This window comes from Corvus cornix, chromosome 22, assembly GCF_000738735.6.
Source record: "Corvus cornix cornix isolate S_Up_H32 chromosome 22, ASM73873v5, whole genome shotgun sequence".
NCBI lineage: Eukaryota > Metazoa > Chordata > Aves > Passeriformes > Corvidae > Corvus > Corvus cornix.
This window is the reverse complement of record NC_046351.1, coordinates 2,876,811-2,887,109: the sequence shown is the minus strand read 5'-3', so window position 1 is coordinate 2,887,109 and position 10,299 is coordinate 2,876,811.

Here is a 10,299-nt window from a genome sequence, read left to right as displayed (position 1 = left end):
TTTGGAAAAATGGGGTTTTTTTCTCCCTAATATCAACATTAACACCATATTAACACCAAAATTCCCCAGTTTTGGCCTGGGAATTTGGCAGCTGATGTCATCTTTTATATGGAACAAATGGATTTGGAGCAGCTTCATGGACAGGCCACCAGTTATGTGGCACTGCTGGTTTGGTTTCTCACTGTAATGATCAGCTCCATCAGGGACAGATTCCCAGATATAATTAGAAACACTCGTTTAATCTAATAATCCATCTCCCAAAGCAAGGAGAATCTCTGCGATTTGCATCAGGGAGATGGGTGAGAAATTCTGCGTAAACATTTCTAAGAGTTTAATTGAAATCATGAAAAGAGAGGTAAAAAATAAGGAGTGGGATTGGATTTCAGCTGAGGATTGTTCCCAAGTACACTTCCACACCACATCTTTTAGCTTTTACTGTTTGTTATAACTGAAGTGCTCTGTTATGTTTTCAGGAGAACACAGTGCATGATGGATAGAAGCTTTCTGGGTATGTTTTCTTTTTCTTTTGCATTTTCTTCCTGATGTATTTTGGCAAAAAAGGAAAGAAAAAAAAACAAACAGGAAAAGAATTAATGCCTCCCATAACCAAAAGAATGAAGGGCTGATTCTGTTTCCCCTCAACCCAATTAAAAATACAAATTGAAGCAGATCCAGCGTTCCTTATCCATAATGAGCAGTGAGTCACAAGGAGCCCCGACGCAGTTTGCCATGGAATTACCTCTGGGTCCTCAACATGAAGCTGGAGAATTCCTGGTTAATGCTAACACAATCTCAGAAAAACAATTACCAGCAATTAGGAAACCATTTCAGTGGTAAAATAGACAGAGTGAAACCAACTCAGCATCACATTATCCTTTGTGTGCACACCCAGAGCCCATCTGAGCTTAGCCCAGAGCCCCTGTTCAGTGTCTGAAGGCATTTGCATGGCTGAGCCTAGAAAAACTGAATGCAAAAATATAGCCTGCAAGAAGCAGGAATCCCAGTTGATCCAAAGGGTTATTTTAGAAAATGGAGTTCTGTATGAGAACCCTAACCCTTCCACTCCCCTCCCCTTCCCTTTCCCTTTCCCTTTCCTTCCCTTCCCCTTCCCCTTCCCCTTCCCCTTCCCCTTCCCCTTCCCCTTCCCCTTCCCCTTCCCCTTCCCTTCCCCTTCCCCTTCCCCTTCCCCTTCCCTCCCTGCAGAAAATGGGGTTTCTCTGCAGCTTCGTCTTGTCTGAGGTACAAGTTCTCCATTGGTGGCACCCAGGAAACAGCACTCTCAGTGTTCATCCTCAGGCTTAAGCTCACAGAAAACTTGGTTTGCCAGGAGAGCATCCTGGGCTTAATTCTACATAAGACAGCTAATATTAGTCCTGAGCTGTAGGGAGAAAGAACCCACTGCTGAGCCCACCTCTTGTCCAGTTTTCCTGTTAAACCATCCCAGGAGCAATAATTTAGAGGAGTGAAGTATATTTGGGCACAACTGCAGATTCTTTGGCTAGTGCAGTATTTCCCTCCCATCAAATACCCCTGAAATACTCCTGGGTTTCTCACCAGCTCCTCAGGAGTGAAAACCGGGGCAATTCCACTTGCACTCAACGAGACCCACAGCAGTATTTCAGCCCAGTTAGAGCTGTGTTAGATTAAAAGGTTCTGTTTTGCTGGTTGAGAGTTTTTACCACTAAAAAGCCTTTTTTTATCATCATCCACAATTGCACTATGATGTCTGGTGTGGACACAAAGCTGAAGAGCTGCTGCCTGCTCCTTCCCTCACCTTTTTTTCCCCATTCCAGCTGTAGAGATGGAGGCAGCTGGCAGCAAGCAAAGCCTTCCTGACAAGTGAGTTCTTTGCTAACACTCCCTCCCTCCAGTTGTGATGCTTCGTTATCATCAACTCGCTGCTGGAAATCACTCTGAGCTACTTGGAGATGAAACATTTACTATTTACTAGTGACACAAGGAACAGTATTGGTGTTTATTGGCCCCCTGCTTCTTAAGCCAAATATCCCCTCTGTTGGCAGCTCTGTGATTTATCCTTGAGAGAGGCTGAGCTCCAGCTCAGGGACTCCAAAATGCTACTTCAGTTTCAAGAATGTTCTGAGTTTCCCCTGAGAGCCATAAAAATCTCAAACTAATGGTGCTATATCCGGAGCTGTGGTGCAGGAGGGGGCATGAAGGAGGAGCACTGCCAGGGTTTTAAAGTGTTTCTTTCCTTGAGCACTTGGAAAAAGGAGGACAAACTTAATTATTGTTAAAGCCAGGGATCACTAATTAACCCTCCAAAAGCAAAAGACACAAAACCCCTCCTAATTTTTAAATTTAGTTTTAATTCTAAAAATTAGAGAAAATCAGCTATTTTGGAAAAGAGAACCTCTTGTACAGGCTTTTTATAGTTTGAAGATTCTCAGTCCAGCAGTATCCCTCCCTTGAACTGCAGTGGGGTCATGTAAAAAGGATCTCAGGGGGACCCACCCCCCTTTAGAAAACAGGTTTTTCTGAAAGAGATGTCCTGGTGTCCAGGGAGAATGCAATGAGCAGCCTGTCCCTAAAACACTCACAACCCCCCAAGATTTTGTTTGCATTCAAGCTTTGAAGTTCTCACACCCATTGTGGACTTTTTAACATGTGGTGGATTCTTTTATAAAATCCTGTCTTTTCCTTACATATTTTATTATCCAGTGTGTCAGCTGACCTGAAAGAAATAGGGTTTTTTCAAAAATCCTGAAAGAGATCCATTTCAGAGATGGATGGGGTCTATTTGGGGATTGTTATTATTATTATTATTACTATTACTGTTACTATTATTATTATTATGACACCACCTGTGACCCCTCCCAACATTAACCATTCTGTGATTCTGTGATTCTGTGATTATTATCTTTATTGTTGTTATTATTCTTCTTCCTGTTCCCTTGGCCTTACATTTCTCTACACTCCTAGAAAACTGACTCTTTTCCTCTGTCAGTGTTACTCTGTCAGAGGCCCATCACAGAATAATCACAGAGAAAAAGATCTTTTCAGCCTGTGGTTTTTAGTACTTAGTTCAGGCACTGCTGCCTGGTGGCCTGCACTGAGGCAGTTGAATTTAACCATCAAACTCAAAGTATTTCTGCTGGTTTTCCTTTTTTTTTTTTTTTTTTTTTAATCTACTCCAGACTATTTATCTACTTCAAGTACTCCATTACTGTTTATCTACTTCAAAAAGGCCTTTTGCTGCTACCAGATATCCCAAAATATGAAGGTGAGAAGCTACAATTTTTGTTTGCTGCTCTTTCCTATTTCAAGCAGGTTCAGTAAAACAAGCAGCTTCTCTGGGCTCAAGGTGGTGAAGCAGAAGTGGATTTGGAATATCTGGTACAGAAGAAATTTCCTCACAAGGTACACACAGAGAACTTGTGCCAGTTCAAACGGGATAAATTCCTGTCCCCAAAAAGTCTGTGCGTTCCCATCGAGTGCCTGAGGAGTTGTATGAGAATTTATAGAGTGTATGAGAAGTTATAGAGAATGTGAACAGCCGAACCCCTGCCAATGCAGAGGAAAAGGAACGTGTACTTATTTACGAGCACTGAGCCCAGACCCATAAACTGCCTCCCCCTTTTGCCAAAAACACAGGTTCCATGGGGTTGTTAGCAAACTATTTTCAGGCACTTTTATGCTTTACACCCCGTTGTTATATCCAAGAAACATTTGATTGGGAATTCAGCTGCCTGATTCTGAATGCATGACACATACCCCGAAGAGAGCCAGTTAAATTAAATTACAAGGTTTGGTTGGGTTGTTGTTTCATTTGCAACATACCTGCAGTGTCTCCTCAGGAAATATCTGAATACAAATCTCATCCCAAGCTATATTTCTGTATGGATCTGGGCATAATGCAAGGCTTCTGAGGACTCCTGAGAGCCATATGCCCCTGGTGCTGCCAAGGGATGGTGCCTAAACACTCCAGAATCCCTGTTCACCTCCCTGAGGACATTTGTTTTGCTGAAAGCCACATATAAAAATACAATTTGGGGTCTGTGGAGACAGGTGGCAAACAGCAAGTGGGCCAATCCACACCTGCCGTATCCCCTGGGATGTCCTGGGCAGTTTTGCCGTCTCGTGGTGGTCTGGAAGCAAAGCGGGGGGGAAAAGGATCTGTGAGGACAAAGTGGTCCTACAGGAACTCAGGAAAATGGGGAAAAAGTCAGGGAAGGCCGGGTATTTTCCTCACCAGTTTGCCCTCCCATTTTACACCAATTCCATTTTACACCAGGACGTCGCCCCACTGCACTGCACAACCAATTTATGCCTGCAGGTGAACTTTGAGGATTTTATTTCTGATCCCACCAGCAGCAATGGCAACATCCAGGGAGGAAAATCTCCCTTCCTGCTGCTCGATGGATGTACAGGCTGATCCAGGCAACCACGGGCTCATCCCAAACAGGAGCATGGAGTGGTGGCTCTGCAAAGGGGTCACAGCAGCTTGGGAGATGCCAGAGCAGAGCCAGGGAGGGAGGCAGGTTTGGAGAACTTCAGCCTCAGAAATATCAGCAGAAAATGCTTGAAATTAACTGAGGAGAGCAAGGAAATGTTCAGACTGACACAGAAAATGAACACTTCCTATGAAACTCTGATGACTGCAGTGAGTTAATGGTGTGTCTTCTTCTCCCTATTTTATACACCCAAGGTTCCGCAGTTCTTTCAGTATTAATTTTGTTTATTCCAACAGAGGAAATCTTTCTGGGGGGGGGAAGATTGGCTTGGGAGAGACTTTTCAGTGGGGTCCAGGCTCAGTTGCTGTAAAGGGGTTAATGTGGAGATGTGGAATCTGACACTGAACCATTCCTACAGAAACCAGGAAAGCAAAATGAAGCTGGGGTTGTTTTCCTGCTCTTCCTTCTCCCATGAACCCCAGGACTTTTTGCAGTGTGTTCACTTAACTGGTGGTGTTAATCTAAGTGGAATCATATCATCTTAATTTGTGTTGGGTTTAATTTTTGTTTGGGACAAAACTGGCTAGACCTTTGTTTAATGTGCTACACATGCCATTTAAACCAGCTGTTTAGCTCTAAATTATGAATTAGAGGTATAATTTTCTTTCAGGTTTTGAAAATTAGCATCTAATTATTGTTAACCTAAGGGATATTAGCACTCTTATGAAAGGGAATAATGGCCTGCTCTAAATTTAGAAGTGAGAACTCCTGGGTAAATGGCAAGGCTGGAATTATGCAAAGACAAAGGAATCAAGCCAAAACATTAAAAGAACCCCCAGAAATAACTTTTTAAGATTAACAAAGAAAAAGGAATCTTCCTCTTTGGGATCTGTGTTGGTGATATGACCCAGCACCTTCCTGCAGCTTGAGACCAGCTCAGGACAAGCAGCAAGACACAGCAGTGGGATTTCCACTCTCTTTGGGACCACTCAGATTTCTTTGAAAAAACAGAATATTTTTAACTTTTTGTTTCATTTTAAAAAAAAGTCAGTGTTTCAAAGGAAACTTAGAAATGAGAGGTGTTTTGTTGATTGGGGAGAGCAAAACAGACACAACAGCGCCACGACAAAGTCTCCATCTCTAAAAGACTTTTAATAAAACTAAATGAGTGTCTAAAGAATGTGATAGCTCAGGCTCAAACTCTTGGGCCTGGTCTTGGAACAAATCAGGGAATTAACAAAAGAATCATAAATTATAAAAAAAGGCTTAACATTTAGGAATCCAAACATCTTTGACAGCTACAAAACTGGAAATATTTTTCCCCTTTCAAAGTGCACAAAGCACAGATCATTTTTCCAGCAGATGTCTCATTATTTGAGGCTTTTTCTTCTAATGAGAAGCAGCATTTTGTTTTTCTTTTTATCCTTAAACCACAGCTTATGTCAGAGAGAAGTGCAGCAACCACCAGCAACAGGACTGGATGTGGTCTGACAGCTCATTACTGGTGCCTGATGGATTAAATCGCTTTGGAGAAGGAAGGCATCACCAGAAGGGAGCTTTCCTTGGAGATCTCCCTGTGCCTTCAGCCTGACACTTCCATCCGTGCTGCCTCCACTGAAGGCTCTCCAGTGAAAATCCTGTCTGTGCCAGATTATTTCATTCATTCTCATCTCCAAGCCAGAAAGGAAGTGCTTGCCTTCCTCTCCCAGGACTTTGGATTATTTTCTCCTCCCTTTGGATGCCAGGCTGGTCATTGCCACATCCTTCCTCCATGAGCACTTATCTCTGGGAATACTTTCACCCCACACAAAGCCAGGGGTGATTGATTTCCCTCCCAGAGCACACACAGACCTGTGGCATCTGCACTTCTCCTGATTTCTAAATCCAACTCACAGGACAGGCCTGAGGCCAGGAGGTTTTTCTCAAAATAGGAGTTTCCCCTCTCCCGTGATGGTGGGGAGCAAACAGCCCTTCCAAGACGGGATATGTCCTAATATTATCTGCTCAGATGTTCCTCAGCTTTCTCCCAAGCTGTTTTGGTGCCCAAGCAAAGTGGGTTTAGTGCAAGTTCTGGCAGTTCTAAAGACTGAAATAATCTCTACACAGAACTGAGGGTGCTCAGGGTAACCTGTGGGTTTTCCAGTTATCAAAAATAAAGGTTCAGGTGTGCTCAGTGGGAATGGTGTGTCCAGAGCCACGTCCATCATTCCTTTTGCAGGTCTTTGGGGCTGGTGATGGGAGCTGTGCAAGCAAACTGGGCTGGGGGTGGGATTTTTCCAGAGGAGCTGTGGCTGTCCCACCCCTGGAAGTGTCCAAGGCCAGGTTGGAGGGACTTAGACCCTGCTCTAGCAGAGGATGTCCCTGTCCGTGGAGGGATGAGCTTTAATGTCCCTTCCAACCCAAACCGTTCCATGATTCTGTGATCAGGAGTGTGGCTTTTCCTCTGGCATTGCAATCCTCAGGCTCCATCCTTTACCACTGCAGGCAGGGAGCTGCTTCCATGCCTAAAGCCCAGCACAGGCCAACACATTCCACTAAATTATGCCCTAAAACTGTCTTGTAGGCACTTGCCTGTAGATGGGAGCATTAATGAGCTCTGCCAGCCCCATTACAGCACCAGGCTGACACAGCTCTTCAAAGAAGATTTAAAACAAGAGTTGCAGGGGGTTTGGATTACATCCCCTCTGTTGCCGTGGTTGGTTCATAACAGGGGTATTTAGAAAATAAATTTATTATAAATAAAAAGGCCCATTTAATATCCAAGTGACAGGTTAGAGCAAAACCCAAAGCATATAAAGGCCAGGGGCTTTTTGCAGTTTATAAAACCTTGTTTCTAAGTTTATATGAAACATCTTGCTGGCTTTGTTTTGTGGTTTTTAAAGAACTCTAGGAGCCAATCCAAAGAGCACTGAAATGGATGGAAATCCTCTCACTGATTTAAGTAGTTTGGGTGAGCATGTTTTCAGTCCAGGATGGATGTACAAGGAGATGTCTCCAGCCTGGGATGCAGGACTCTTGCCCTCTGGTGGCTGCTGCAAAATGAAATATCAGGAAAAACTGCCTTAGAGCTGGATTAGGGAAAAAACCACCAACCCCAGCTGGGATACCTCCAAGTACATTTGGTATTGATTCAATATTGCTTTTTGGCTTTGAATTAGCCCCAGGCTGGGGCTGCAAAGCCTCACCCAGGCTCATCTTTCATCACACAGAACAATAAATACCTGTTGGGGCCACATTTCTACTCTGCCAATTCATCATTTTTAGCCATGGCCACGTTCGTACACAAGCAGAGACCACTGGCTCTGCCAGTGGTGGCCTCAGCTGAAGCAGGAGTGGCCAAAATTGCCCTTTCCAAGGAGCTGTGTGTTCACACATGCACAGAGACCCACACAGCACCCACCCTCTGTGTCCTGCTCCCCTCTTTGGGCTGGTTTATGCCTCTTGAAGGAACACTCTGTAACAGAGACAGTCCCTCTCTACTTCAGGCTGTCTCACAGTTATTTTGGGATGCTGGGAAAGAACTTTCCCCTCCACTGTCGCGTTTTCCTTGTCTTCAACCTTCTGTCCTTCTTAAAAGTCTGAGCCAGAAACATCCCCTCCCTCCAGCATCTTCAAAAAAGCCAATCCATCATTCAGGGGAGAAAAAGAACCCGGCCATGGATTTTCTCCACAGAGCATGGCTCAGGCCCATCATGGTTTGTGTATTATTTCAGGTACAAAACGCAGCCAGTGATTGAATTGAGAGGTATCTTGGGGGAGATACTCCAAGGGGAGAAGCTCTGGCAGTAGTTTGGGAGTCTCTCTGCAGCACTGGTTTGGGCCTGTTGTGGTGGAAAACTTCCCTGCAGAGCTCCAGCCTTGTCCCTTCCTTGATTTCTACCCAAGGTTCTCACACAGCAGCACAGGCTGAGGAACTGGATGAATAAAATTGAATTTGAACACGAGGGAGGGAGAACATAGCCCTTGGAGTAATTTATGAGGCACGTCTTAGCTGTTATTTATAGATCTCAGTGGGGGATTCACATTGTCCTCCTGACATTATTTGGCAGTTTAGTAGTGTCTAAAATAAACCAAAAACCAAAAAAACAAAACAAACAAAAAACCCCCAAAAGCCCAACCCCCACAAAACCTTCTCCAGGACCCCATTTTTGAGTAATAATTCTGAAAGCTCAGAATGTCAGCAAGTCCTCAGAAAGAGTGTTCTTGCTCTCCTCCAAAAACTTATGACTGGAAGGTATAAGGGCTTGATTAAAACTCTCATCACAGTAAATCAATGGCAGCTCAGGGAAAAGAGGTCCCTTCCCTTCCCCTTCCAGAAAAACTTTGCTGCTGGCATTGATTGAGGATTTTTGTCAGAAAAGCACAAGTGAATAAAGCTCTCACTGGGGTGCTGAGTCCTGTCCACAGCAAGCTGGAACATCCTTATGCACGTGCCTCCAGCATTATTTTGGGAAAGACGGATGAATTCAGGTGCTGTAAGAATAGTCTGCTGCAAACAAACAGATGGCACACTGGCACACATCCTGGCACACTGGAAGGATGTCACCTGCAGGAACACAACCTCGGGGACACTGAGAGGCTGAGGAGCAGTTGGGATGGAATTCCCAGGGAAGCTTTGTCTCCCCCTGGATCACTGGAAGTGTCCAAGGCCAGGCTGGATGGGGTTTGGAGTAGCCTGGAATAGTGGAAGGTGGGAGGTTGAAAAATTAGTGCTGAGCCCTCGAAGCCTCCATGCTTGAAGGGCTCATCTCTCTGCCTGATCTGTGGGAGTGTTTTCGCTCTCTTTCTTAAGCTATAAAATCTCAGGAGATTTTAAGTTGACTGCTAAGCCCTGGTCACATCCCCCGTGGGGTCTCCCCCTGCACCCAGCAGTGAGGCTGCTCTGAGTTGTTGGAGGAAAGGACAAAATAAAACTGGATTAAAGCACAAATGTGGGATATTATTTCACTACATCACTGGCCCAGAGCCTGGAAAAGCTTGATTCTACCACCAGCCAGGCCTTAGAGAGGGCAGGGAGTCAGAGGGGAGCAAACCACAAGGGTTTCTGGAGAGCTTTGGTCAATCCATGGATAATTTGGGTCTCAGCCTTACCATGCCCGGCTGGGCTGATCCTCTGGGACCATTTCCCTCTAACCAAGGGGCAGCGTGAAATGGCCTGGAAAGGGAGAGCACTTCACACCCCATGATGTGCCTGCTCTTTCAGGTATCACCCAAAACAAGCCATTCCTGGGAATTGCCAGGAATTCAGAGCCAGGAGGCTGAGTGCAGTTCAGAGCTGTGACAATTGGATGTCATTGAGCCCCAGCCCAGCTTCCAGTTGCTGTTTGAGTTGGCACCTGGCCTGTCCTCCCTGTCCCAGAAAGAGGTGACATCTACCTCCTCTCTCTACCTCTCCTATGGTCCATTTGTCTTTGTCCTGCAGGGAAAAAAAAGCCACAGGAATATTTATAAATAAACCAGGACATTTTGCTGCTTGCTTGATGTCATTAGGGAGAAGGGTGCAGCTGTTTTCACCTTGCTTGGACAGTTTTGTAACAAAAATCCTGTAGAAAATCCCGTGGGGGTGGCTCTGATGGGTATTTTAGACCCCTAAAACTTGCTGCAGAATTCTGTGTGTAAATTTTAAAATGCTGTGAAAAACAGATGACTCCCTATTATACTTACAGCCAAATTTGATTCGAGGGGGAAAAAAAAAAGAGGTTATTTCAGATGTGCATGAACCAGCATCTATCTAATCCAGGATAATGTGAAATGTGGCAGGTTTTGGTGCTGAAAAGCATCAATATAAAAGGCCTGTATGCTTTGGGGAGGAAGTGATGCAAACAGGAGGGAGAACGGGAGCCTCAGGAAAGGAATAAAAACTCGATTTAATAAAAACACAGGTATC